The following is a 13,536-nucleotide window of genomic DNA, read 5'->3' on the forward strand; positions in this document are numbered from 1 at the left end:
TAAAAACTGTATTTATGAACAGTTAATATAGGTTGTTGGGAGGGTTAGGATTATCATGAGGCAAAAGTAGACAATTTGCTCCTTCTTTATATATTTGTATATTGTTTGAATTGTTACAGTGAGCATGCCCTTTTGCATTTTTTTAAACAGCAACAAAATATTTTAAAAGAATATTGAACCATTATATCATTGGTATTACTCATTAACTAAATTTTGACGTTTCTTTTCCTTCTTTCTTTTAATTACCAAAAACTAGATTCAAATTTAAAACTATACACTCATAGATCTAGAATGATTCTGGGATGAGATATCAGTTCACCATTAACCTTTCCCTGCCCACTTCCCTGTATCATCTTGGTTTAAGAGATTTCAAACATGGCAACTCCAAAGATGTGGGTCCCAGAAGAGCTCTCTCAGACCACCATTTGGGAGCCACACTGGTCAAAAGAGGAAAATCACAGAGTATCCTTAACTCAACCTTCTCTCAGAAAAGTCTTTCTTATTATAACTGTTATTCCTTGGACTGAAGCTTATACCTGTTCCTCCATTTCCAATGTAGAGACAAAGAGAAAGGATTCTTCAAAGGACCTCCTAGATCATTGCTTCAACCTTTCCATTTTACAGATGAAAACACTGAGGACTAAGTAGAATGTGGGGAGAAATGGTACCAAAGCCCACTCTCCCTACTTGCTAGTCAGTGCGTTTTCTGTTTCTCTAGTCGTACCTTTCTCTCTCACACACCAGCATATCCTAGTCAGTTCCACAAGAGTGCCTTTCACCCAGCCAGTCAACATCTATTGGATGCAAACTGCTTACATAGAGTCCCAAGTAGAAGCGAAGTTATCAACGTCAAAGGACCAGGAAAGCAGGGGATTCAATTGCAACCCCAAAGAAGCAGCACTTCCAAGCCAGAATAGAACTCTGAGTTGTCCTTTATTTTGTGCTGAGGACCTAGAACCTCCACTTTTCCTTCTCTGGAGCCAGACTTGATGCTGGGACTTTGTTTTAAAATCAAGGCCCCACAGGATTCAGAACTAAAGAATTTTTTTCACACATATTCAGAATGAAAGCCCTGCCTCCATGGTGAAGCTCAAGGTCCTTGCCCAGCTTCTGCTTGTTTTAGGGCTCCACGAAAATCCCTGGGTGGTGGTTGATGTTTCTAGCACCAAATGATTTCTGCACAAGGCCCAACATTCCCCCTGGCCTGACAGGAGGGTCACGCCACACACCAAGAAGGATGTGACTAATAAAGAATGTGACTTCAGAGACTTTACAAGTCCAGACAACTTCTGATAAACATTTAAACAGAGGTCAGGAATGTTTTCCTTTCTGAGGGGAAAATATGTGGTCTATGGTGTGAGTGGGAGGGGTTGGCGGGGGGTAAATCTAAGCATTAGCTTCCTCCCTTCATAATTCTCAAGCGTCTTAACAGCAGTCATTTTTAATGCCCTCACAGGCTTTCATACTTAGAACCCATAGCTGAGTATGAGCCAAAAACTCTGTGGAAGAAAAATGGGCAATTCCAAAGTGATTACCAAGCAAGTTTAAATCTAACACTGGAATCATTGGAGGCACGTTCCCTGGGCCCCACCCTGAAGCTAAGAATGTTCCAGAAAGTATCACTCAAGGCCAACTTTAAGTGCCCAGGTTGGGATCCTCACTTCCCCTGCTGACAAAAGGGGGAAGCTCCATAGAGGAAATGGGTGTTGACTTCCAGGAGAGGAAAGGTGAGAAGGACCAGATGGCATCTGTCAGCATCCTCAGCCTGCCGGAGAGATTCCGGAAACATTGATCAGGGCCAAGGAAAAGGGATTGAAGAGCAGAAGCCAACAGAGATATCCCCTTCACAGGAGAAAGAAAAGCAGCAGGTCGTTTTTGGGACCCAACACTTTCATTGGTAGTGCTGACCCAGCTAATGTCTTTTAGCATTTTCCTTCCACCAGCTGTTTGGTTTGTCTCCTGACACTTCCTAGATCGCTGTGCACTGTAGGGACAGGGAGGGTGAGTAAGACTAGCATTCTCTCTGGCTGGTTCTAAATAAAAAGAAAAAAAAATGTCAGTCAGGTGTGGTGGTGCATACCTGTAGACCCAGCTGCTTAGGAGGCTAGGGCAGGAGGATCACTCAAGCCTAGGAGTTAGAGGCTACACTAAGCCATGATCGTGCCACTGCACTCCAGCCTGGGAGTCAAAATGAGACCTTGTCTCAAAAAATAAAAAACTTCACTCAGAAATCTTTCTCTAAATGGGAAGATGGGAGCTCAGTATTGGGAGAAAGGTTCTGACACCAACTTTAGTAAAACCCTTCATGTATCTGCAATCAATATTCTTTTGACTATGTCAGCTTTCGTTGTTTCAGCTATAACCCCTGTAGGCTGCAGCACACAGGGCCAATGTGAGTAGAATACAGTAGTGTCACTCTCCCTCCTTTGAATCTTAGACATGTAGAGAAATTATCTCATTTTGAAGTCCTAAGTATTCCCATACTTGGTTTTAGACATTTCTTGCTTTTATTACTGAGACAAAGCATGTTGTTTTGAAAACCTAGTCTTCAGAAATCACATTCACATTTTTTGTTGTTTCATTTGTTCTTGTAGTCATTCATTCATTCAGGTACCCACCAAGCCCTGTGGGAGACCCTATGTTGGGATAAAGAGCCACATCAATGGGCCATCACTCAGAAAACTGTGGGGATCATGGTCAGGATGGAAGTTCTGGAGTCAAACCTACCCTGAATCCTGGCTCTGCTTCCCATGTGCTCTGTGATTCTGGGCAAGTTATTTCACCTCTCAAAGCCTCCAATTCCTCATCTGTACAATGGAGTAATAAGCATAGCCACTTCGCTAGATTCTTGTGAGGATTACCTGAGCTAACATATGGACGAGCCTGCACTGTGCCTGGTATACGGTAAGCTCAGTAAATGGTAATAGAGGCAGTAGTAATGGCAGTGGTAAGGATAGTGGTAATTTTTTATTATTAACAGTCATGAATGAGACAAATAGCTTGAGAGTGATAGGAAAAGCACTGTTAGATGTCAGTGGAGGGGAAATTATTGGAAAGAAGATACCTGGGAAGATTTCATATAGAATCTGACTTACTAGCTGTTTTTCTCTTGAGGTTTAAAAAAAAAAAGTTTTAGTGGAGAAATTGGGAAATTCCTTTCCCTTTGCATTTCATTTTTATTACATTCCTAAAGACTGAAACTTTCGGTGTAGAATTTAGCTGAAGGCTACATCCTAGCATTTGCATTGGCCTTGGAGTGCCAGGGTAATTATTCTGTCAATTATTTCACTTTTTAAAGTCTGCCTACCTTGAAGAACCTCTGCAAAGGAGGACCGTGTTAATGTGTAACACAGAGATAAGCAAGGCTCTGCTCTTTTTTTCCCCATGGCTGTTCAACTGGAAAACTGAAATGGTTCTATTTGCATCTCATCCAGCAGCATTGAAAGGTAGGGGATAAACGGCTTTTACTAATGAAGTACAGTGGGATGTGAATTTTAGCAATGAAAAATGCCATGAATCACCTGCAATTAAAAAGGGGAGGGGGGCGGAATTACAAGACAATATAAACCTCACTTGAAGAGACGATGGTATGTAACAAGAAGACAGCAAGAAAAATACTTCAAGTTGAGCCAAGTAGATGTATGCTGCTTTTGTAGATGGAATAAATGATCCTCACTTGCAAAGACATAGACAGCAAGGTCATTTTTCTCACCCTGAATGGAAGGTATTAATCATCAGTGCTGAAGAACAACATTCAGGACAAGAAGAAACAAGCCACTGCGGCAGGAGGTATTGAATTGAGCCAGGAGGACTAGGGGCCCTGTGGATGGGAGCCAGCTCAGCCCTAGTCGCTCCCAGATCAGCAGGGGTGGATGGTGGAGCTGGTCCTCTTGAGCCCTAACAGCTTTGTTGGGAATTTTCCATTGTTCAAGAAATCTCCTAGTTACCATCCAAGTGCGTTTCTGAAATGCCTGATGGTTCTCAGGGCTCTGTAGGCTCTGGATTAGCCGGTTCTCCATGGACCCCATCTGCATTAAAAGCAAAGATCAAAAGAACATGGTAGAGCTCTTTTTTAAAAAAATCCTAAACTCACAAGTGAATGGGAAATGCATAATTATATTACCGGCCCATCAAAGGGTTAGGGTGTTCTGTGAAAGGGGAGGAAGAGAAATCAATAATTAGGAATGAAGCTCTTCAAATTCAGAGCTGGAAGGACTGCATTGAAGACTGAGAAGAGGAGATTGAAGGCAAACACTGGATCTTTTGCCATTTTCCTTTTTTTTTTTTTTTAAGACAAGTTTGAAATTGAGTTTAACCACTTTCCCATCAGCTACACCAAGTAGTTTACGTGTGCAGTGGGCAATTGATTTGTTGAGGCTGTTAGGTTACCTATCAGGTAATATGGGATAGCGGTTAGGAGTACCCAGCTTTTTAATCCCAGCTCTACCATTTATGAGCCTTGGAGCTCTGGGCAAGTCACTCAACCTTTCTGTGTCTCAGTTTCCTCCTCTGTAAAACAGGAGATGGTACCAACCTCACAGGGTTGTTGCAAGGGTTAAATTATTTACACACATGAGCAGTCAGTGAATAGGTATTGCTGTTGATTTTTTTCCAGGGCCAAAGTTGGGTGGTGTGGGTGGTGGGTGGCAGGAGCGAGTTGAAGGGGAAAAGAGTAACATGAAACAGCATAATAGAATGTGGTTGTTGACAGGAACCACGGAAGTCATCCAGTCCAGCTCCCCCTTAACCAGGGAAACAAATCCTATGGCATTTTTAAATAATTCTTTTGAAATTGTAAATAACAGTGCCCATTTATGGATTGAGCGTTCTGTGTGCTGGACAGCATGGGAAGCCCTGCCGCTGCATCATAACACAACAAGGCCCGAGCATTATTATTACCCCATTCTGTAGATGAGAAAACTGAGGCTTAAACCGTTAAGTCATTTACCCAACATCATCTGGACCTGAACACAGAACTGTCTGAATGCAGAGATTCTGTGAGTGATGCAGCAGTTCCGCTCCCTTTGCATTTCATTTCCTGTTACATTCCTTAAGACTGATGATGCTTCAGTACAGGATTCAACTGAAGGCTGCATCCCAGCATTTGCATTGGCCTTGGAGTGCCAGGGTAAATTGTTGTCAATTATTTGACCTTTTAAAATATGCCTTTTTTGGCCAGCTGTGGTGGCTCACACCTGTAATCTCAATACTTTGGGAGGACAAGGCAGGTGGATCACTTGAAGTCAGGAGTTTGAGACCAGCCTAGCCAAGATGGTGAAACCCTGTCTCTACTTAAAATACAAAAATTAGCCAAGTGTGGTGGCATGTACAAGTAATCCCAGCTACTCGGGAGGCTGAGATAAGAGAATTGCTTGAACCCAGGAGGTGGAGGTTGCACACTCCAGCCTGGGTGACAGAGTGAGACTCTGTCTCAAAAAAAATAAAAAATATGCCTTTTTTGAAGAACTGCTATAAAAGGAGGACTGTTTGGATGTGTTCTGTGGTCTCATAGAAGTGAATATATAACATCCATGAATACATGCCTTATTCTGCTTTGTCTCTTTCATATAAACCCAGAGCACCATATTTTGTTTTTGTTTCTTTGTTTTTCTCTCTCAGCTACTCTGGAGGCTGAGGCAGGAGAATCACTTGAGCCCAGAAGGCAGAGGTTACAGTGAGCCAAGATTGTGCCACTGCACTCCAGCCTGGTGACACAGCGAGACTCCATCTCAAAAAATATATATATATTATTAATTTTGAATAAATCATTTTTTTAGTGCTGGTGAGGCTAGCTGTTTAAAATAAATAATCGTAAAAAATTTCCCTTTGGAATCAAGCCATCATTTGATTGGATATGACTGAAATTGTGAGTAAGATGAAGGATACAGGCTGGGTGCGGTGGCTCATGCCTGTAATCCCAGCACTTTGGGAGGCCGAGGCAGGCGGATCACAAGGTCAGGAGTTTGAGACCAGCCTGACCAACATGGCGGAACCCTGTCTCTACTGAAAATACAAAAATTAGCCAGGCATGGTGGTGGGCACCTACAATCCCCAGCTACTAGGGAGGGTGAGACAGGAGAATTGCTTGAACCCAGGAGGCGGAGGTTGCAGTGAGCCAAGATTGTGCCATTGCACTCCAGCCTGGGCCAACAAGAGCAAGAGTCCATCACAAAAAAAAAAAAAAGCACCCCTGACAACTTTCAGCTATTGCTGAGATACACATGACTGCATTTTCAGGAAGTCTCTTTATTGTTGGATATCCTTAACTGCTGACAAGACACTTTGTTACCTTGACCTTAAATATGCAATGATTCCTTGATCTTAGTGCTTCCCTCTGAAGTAACTAAAAATCAAGATTGTTCATTCCCTGACATGGCATCCCTTCAAATGTAGAAGATATTTCACAGGTGTGTCCCCACCCCAGGCTTCTCTTCCTTAAGCTAAACACACACAACACCTTCCAAGCTGGTTTTCAGACCCCACATGATCCTTTTAATCTGTCAGTTCTACTCTCAACCTCTTGGAAGGGACCCAGTGAGGCACGATCATCAGATCTTTACAGCACACGCTGGAGTACTATGCTTATACAAAGGTGACCAAAATGGCTGGCTTCTTGGCTTCATTGATGTCAGGGAGGATCCATGGTTAAATAATGAAGGAGAAGTGGCAAGCAAGAGCCCAGGGAGGAATGTCCAAGGACTGTTTCCAAGTGGCCCATGGTAGAGGCTTTATGGCATTCCTACTGTTTGTGCTTTGAGCAAGAATTCCTCAGTACATTGTTTCTAGTAAAGAGATCTGCTATGGTCTGAATATTGATGCCCCCTCTCCTGCATCCAGATTTCTCTGTGGAAGCTTTAATCCCCATTTTGATGGTATTCACAGGTGAGGCCTTTGAGAGGTGAATGGGATTAGTGTGCTATAAGAAGAGACACAGGGAGATGATGTCTCTTTCTACCATGTTAGGCTACAGCAAGAAGGCAGCCATCTACAAGCCAAGAAGTGGGCCTCCCCAGAACCCAAACATGCTTACACCCTGACCTTGGACTTCCCATCCCATACACTTCAGTTGTTTAAGCCACCAAGTCAATGGTATTTGTTATAGAAGCCCAGGCTGACTAAGACAAGGGCCTTGGTGTTCAAGATTTTTATATTCCTAGATTCTCCAAAGTTCTAAAAATAGACGTTCCTTGTTTTATGTAGGGCCCATGTGTACTTCTGTATAACAGAAGTTACAGTTCAGGGTGGTTTTTGCAAGCTGAGAGGGTGTTGTAGGGTCTGGAGTCACGAGGTTGACCTATCAGTTGAGTAAGATCAGTTACAAAGTCCAGTTGCCTTATCAGTTGAGGGAGGAATAAGGAACAATAGAAGAATGTCTCAAAGTTAATTAGGTGCCACAGGGGTTGGTCATTCTTCTCTTTTTTGTGTTTTCCAGTTACTTCAGACTTTCTGGTTCCAGGAACTCATCTGGAGGTACACATGCAGGTCACAGAAGTTACCATGCAGTCCATGGTGCAGTCAGTCAACCTAAAAGATCTTACACCAAGTAGATGAGGATGAGTAGAAAGGCAGGTACCTCAGTCATACATAGATATTCAGGTGGCTCCTTGATGACCTATCTACCCATCATATTCCTCTGCCTTGTGTCCACCCTTTTTTTTCAAATGGGAAAATTATTTGGACTTTATTTTTCTACTTGTCAAATTCTCTTTAGCTGTTGTGTTGACCGCTCTCTAAAAGGCATTTGGTTATTTTTTTTTAATGTTTTTGCTTCATTGAAGCCTAGTGTGCTTTTTATAGTTTTATGGTTACCTTGCAGAAATCTCATTAGAAAAGCACTTTAATATATTAACTTGGCAATGAGACATCTGACAATGTTCTAGTTCATTAGTTAGGAAACCTCCCCAAGCTTGGAGGAATAGACATTCCTCTGTGAATGGTGGAGCTTTGGTCACTCCTGCAGGGGCCAGGACTTATTTTAATGCATTTTAGGGGAGGAGGAGAAGATATCCTAGCCTGGAAAAATAAAAATAACACAGATTAAGGAAACAATGAAATGTTCTTTTAAAAAAATGCGCTTCAGTTAATATTATTCTATGGTATCTCCTGAGTCCTTTGAAGGCAGAGCTTATCTTAGGAAATATGTCTCCTTTAGTGAGCAGGAGGCTCGTTAAGCAACCTCATACCAGATCACAGCTTATACTGAAATGATCCTAATAAGGATAGACTTTTCAAAGCTATATTCACTTTAGCATGAATAAATGGATTCAAGTCTTATTTGTGGGATTTTAATTTCCAACTTTGAATCTGCAAACTATCAAATTCCTTCAAAGACATGGTGTGCAGAGAAGGCTCTGAGTAATAGGATTGCTTATTTTTAAAGGAAGATGCCCTATAGCAAAGCACTAGGCTTTGAAATGTGATCAGTCAAGGGTCCAGTCGGCACGGATTTCCCACATGGCACTGTTTCTTGTTGAGCTCCAGCCAGATTTAATAACTCATACAAAATGCAACTCCACCCTGAGGGTGCCTAGTGCATTCAAAGCAGATAATGCTATATTGTTTTAACACAGATTATGCCAAATGAAGTACAATTTAAATTCCTAAAGCTTGACAGTCCTTGGGTGCTGGTGGCTGTGTTTTAGTTGGGAGCTGTATCTTTTTTTTTCTTTTCTTTTAATTGAAAAACTTAAGCAAGCTGTCTGAAAAAGAGTTTAAAAGAGCTTGGTTTTCAAATGGTATAAATAGGACAAAGGCAAAGGATGCCATGAAAGAAGGGCCTTCCTCCAACTTTAAGGGAGAGAGGAAAGAAATGGGAGAGTCTATGCAAAAGTGACGTAAGCCCCTGAAGACAGGCTGGAGAGGAAGCTCTTTTGTGTCTCATGTGAGGAGAGAAATGGGTGAAGCCTGTAGTACCTGAATGGAAAGTAGAGGGCAGATATCAGTTGCAGCTTTTTAACTTTTTAACACCTTCAGCGGCAAGAGACAATGGTCAGTGGGGAGTATGGTTTTGTTTGGGGTAAGAGGTAAATTTTCCAGATCGGGGGTGGTAGCTCACACCTGTAATCCCAAAACTTTGGGAGGCCAAGGCAGGTGGATCGCTTGAAGCCAGGAGTTCAAGACAAGCCTTGCCAACATGGCAAAACCCCATCTCCACTAAAAATACCAAAATTAGCCAGGCATGGTGGTGTCACCTGTAATCCCAGCTACCCAGGAGGCTGAGGGAGGAGAATCACTTGAACTCAGGAGGCGGAGGTTGCAGTGAGCTGGGATTGCCCCACTGCACTCTAGCCTGGGTGAAAGAGCAAGATTCTGTCTTTAAAAAAATGCATTTTCCAAAGAGCAGAGTACAATGGGCAGAGTTTGGAAGCTGGCTTCCTAGGTGAGCTGCTGCCCTTGGGAAAGTCACTAGGCCCTCCTGTCTTCCCCCTTCCCTTTCCTGTCATTTTTGTGTGATAGGGATTGTGATTGCTCTGATCAACTCCACAGGACTGTGCTGAGGGCTGGATAAGAGAATACACTTTAGAAAGCTCTCCACAAATGGGCTGTGGCTGTGGTGTGGTGGTGGTGACAATGATACTGGCATCTGGGCTGGCCTGTAGCCTGGCCAGTAACTGTGTAGTCATGGAAGCTTCAGGGGGCTGTTTGAAGAGGCCCATCCTAGTCTGACCTCATGAGCCAGAGACACTAGTAATCTTGACCAGTTCTGGGGCATTTTGGGGGGGATGTGTGTGTCACCCATGCTGGAGTGCAGTGGCAGGAATCTTAGCTCACTGCAGCCTCAACTTCAATCCTCCCACCTCTCAGCACCCCGAGTAGCTGGAACTACAGGCACATACCATCACGTCCAGCTTATTTTTTGTATTTTTTGTAGAGACAGAGTTTTGCTGTGTTGCCCAGGCTGGTCTTAAACTCTGGAACTCAAGCAATCCTCCCCTCTCAGCCTTCCAAAGTGCTGGGATTACAGACGTGCACCACCATGCCAAGCCCAAAATGTACTTATTTAATATACATCACAGGCATTCAACTGGAGGCTTAAAAGACAAATAATACCACAGCTCAGGATACAGAGTGCTATACAGAAATCACAGAAAGGACAGACCATCTAAGGAAAACCTAAAAATATGGCACAAGGACAGGCTGGGTAGCCTGGGTCATGGCTCCTGGCTGGTGACCTGCTTTAAGTAGGTTTCTTTAAGGAACTTCTTAAAAGCCACGGGGGGTTTTCCAGAACTCAGTAGCATGCAGGTTCAAAGGGCTATCGATGTTGGGTTCTCCTCGTGGGCTGTGGATGGAGAGCGGAATAGTCCTGACATCATACAGGGCAGACCGCTTGTCCTTCAGGATGTCCGGGCAGATGTTACTCTTGGTGTCCATGTTGGGGTGGTAGCAGGGCGTGAGGAACTTCACCATGGGTGCATTGTAAGGGTAGCCCCTGGGAGTTCTAGGGAGAGCATATACCTCAGGTCTTCATATGCTATGCCAGCTGCTCCATGGATGGTCCCCCCTCCTTTGAAAAGGTGGGCTGATTCAGGGAAGGCAGAAATCCCTGTGTCACTAGGCATCATGAAAATCCTCAGCTCCTGCTATAGCCTTTTGCCCACAGGGTAACAGGTGGCACCCTGGGGGTGGCTCCTTTACAGGCAGCAGCAATGCTGGTGGCGGCTGGATCAAGGTTTTGAGAGGCCATCTAGGTGGCACTGGCAGAGAGATAGGAACTTAACACAACTGCAACTGCCTGTTTAATTATTTTGAGACACGGTCTCCCTCTGTCACCCAGGCTGGAGTGCAGCGGCGTGAACACAGCTCATTGCGTCATCAACCTCCTGGGCTCAAGCAGTCCTTCTGCCACAGCCTCCCAAGTAGCTGGGACCACAGGGGCACCCCACCACACTCGGCTAATTTTTATTTTTTTGTAGAGATAGGGGTATCTGCAGCCATAAAAAAGAATGAGATCATGTCTTTTGTGGGAACATGGATGGAGCGGGAGGCCATTACCCTCAGCAAATGAACACAGAAACAGAAAATCAAATGCCATGTGTTCTCACTTATAAGTGGGAGCTAAATGATGAGAACTCACGAGCCCAAAAAAAGAAACAACAGACACTGGGGTCTACCTGACAGTGGAGTGTGGGAGGAGGAAGAGGAGCAGAAAAGATAACTACTGGGTACTAAGCTTAATACCTGGGTGATAAAATAATCTGTACAACAGACCCCCATGACATGAGTTTACCTATGTAACAAACCTTCACATGTACCTCCAAACCTAAAATAAACATTTTTTAAAATTTTGAATTTAAAAAAAAAAGGAGTCTCACCATGTTGCTCAGGCTGGTCTCAAACTTCTGACCTCAAGCAATCCTTCCACCTCGGCCTCCGCAAGTGCTAGGATTACAGGCATAAGCCACTGCACCAAGCCTAGGACATTTTTATATAATCACCTCCTTTACCCCAGCCAAGGTTCCCAGTCCTCAGGAAAAAAGCTGTTTAAGACAAATCTTCCTAAGCAGACCCAAAGTTTTGAAAGCCCATTATGAAACCTGCCTTCCTGAGTACCGTGCTAGCCTCCCTGCCCAAATATGCCACAGTAAGGCTGATGTGGCTCCCTTGGACCTATTCTGATATCTACTGAGATCAGTCCCTTACGCTGGGCAGAGAGCCTGATGGCCACGTGTGTGCTGTTAGAGGACACTGCCCACACAGTGACCACTCAGGGAAGAAGAGACCCAATTTCCTTGTGTGTGTTGAAACACAGTCAGTGTTAGAGATCCAGGTTGCTTAGTCTAACCCCAAGTGATTAAGAGCCAGCTATGATTCCAGACTGACTGCAAACTTAGTTGTCAGCACAGATGAAGAAATGAAATAGACACACCATATGTAAAGCCTCAAAAAGGTCTCCTACTGACAGATCCTGCTCTCCTAATGCATATAGACCTCTCTTGACTTGCTGAGATTATGTATACTCAATAACAGCCTGGAATTGAATGGTTGACTAGAAGTGGCTTTCCAGAGGCTGTAGCAGGAAGAACATTCTTTGTAAACACCAAGTATTTCATTCTCCCCAATAAATCAAAACAGTTTCTTCAGTAGGACCTGGAGTAATGCATTGATGGGCATCACTTTTGACCAACATATGCTCATGCCATACCTTATACAGATTCACACACTTCTTCCAGACAGGCTTTGCCACCACCATATGCACATGGACCCTCGGGACTTCAGTAACTTGGGGGGCCAGGTGTGTTCAGAGCAGAAGAAATAGGAATTAGTGTACAATGAATAGGTCCAGGGAACCCATCTTCAAATGAATTGGCCTTTATAATTAGCAGTTTTATGTCAATAAATTATTTAATACATTGAGATGTATATTACAGCATTCAACACTGATCCACAAGCTTGATCACATTTATGTTTTAGAATTAGTCTTAATCAAATAGAAAAATACACTGAATATCCCTTGTGCCCAGTGGTCATTGCCCCTTGTGAGTTGGCTTGTGTTGTCTTAGACTTTGAAAAGAAAAAACAAAGGTTTTCTTATTGAACTTTTTGGTTGTACATTGCATGTTTGATTTGAGAACAATTATGGTTCAGGCCTGCAGTAAGAGATTGAGAGCCTTACATCATTATAAATGTGGCCTGGGGCATCCACCTCATTTAACTAGAGGATAATACAGAGGAGTGATATGCAGCTGACTTCTTCCTCCCACAAACTAATCTTTCTAAATAGTTTGCACTTTTTTCTGTCCCCAAAGGGATTTGTTAAATGCAATTTTCAGCAGGAAATGTACTTTTTTTATTTGTTAGCCATAATGGAAAAGCATAGATAAACTGAATCCATGTTTTAACATAATAAGACAATCAAATTTTTTGTTTAGTTGTGAGGGAGGGGACAGGATAGAGGAAATAGGAAAAGCTTCGTCAAACATAAGCTGAATATTTATTTGGCTTTTGTTTTTATTTAAACCAGCCTCTTTAGAAAATTACTTTCTTAATAAGATATTATACAATGAATTTTTCCCAGTCATTTTGAGGGGAAAATGTGGTACTCTGGGAAAACTTCTAGAAGAAAGAGGGAAACTCATTTCAGATTTCCAAGATCTACAGAGGGCTCATGCTGAATAGCTTCCACTGAGGACCTTCCATCTTGGTGCTTTTTGTCGTTGTTTTTTTGAGATGGAGTTTCTCTCTGTCACCTAGACTGGAATGGAGTGGCACGATCCCAACTCACTGTAACCTCCACCTCTGGGGTTCAGGCGATTCTCCTGACTCAGCCTCCCGAGTAGGTGGGATTACAGGCACACACCCCCATGTTAGTCAGGCTGGTCTCGAACTGCTGACCTCAAGTCATTCAGCTGCCTTGGCCTTCCAGAGTGCTGGGATTGCAGGCATGAGCCACCACATCTTGTCCCATTTTATTTTGTTGTGAGAGATTGTAAACAACCTAGAAAGATAGAAATCTTAATAATGAGAAGTTTCCATAATGTGCGGCTCCTGCCCACTTTCCCTCTGCTTATTTGCTGTCTTTTTTTTTTTTTTTTT

General features: G+C 43.2%; 1 protein-coding gene and 1 pseudogene across 1 annotated transcript in view; one reads left to right on the forward strand and one right to left on the reverse strand.

Annotated features, from left to right (window-relative positions):
- The window catches only part of IGFBP7 (insulin like growth factor binding protein 7), an 87,123-nt gene that overhangs the window by 30,568 nt on the left and 43,019 nt on the right, over positions 1-13,536 (forward strand). The gene's annotated exons all lie outside the window — the stretch shown is intronic.
- On the reverse strand, positions 10,152-10,687 carry LOC108292387 (annotated as a pseudogene).

The sequence above is a fragment of the Cebus imitator genome, unplaced genomic scaffold (assembly GCF_001604975.1).
Source record: "Cebus imitator isolate Cc_AM_T3 unplaced genomic scaffold, Cebus_imitator-1.0 Scaffold490, whole genome shotgun sequence".
Lineage (NCBI taxonomy): Eukaryota > Metazoa > Chordata > Mammalia > Primates > Cebidae > Cebus > Cebus imitator.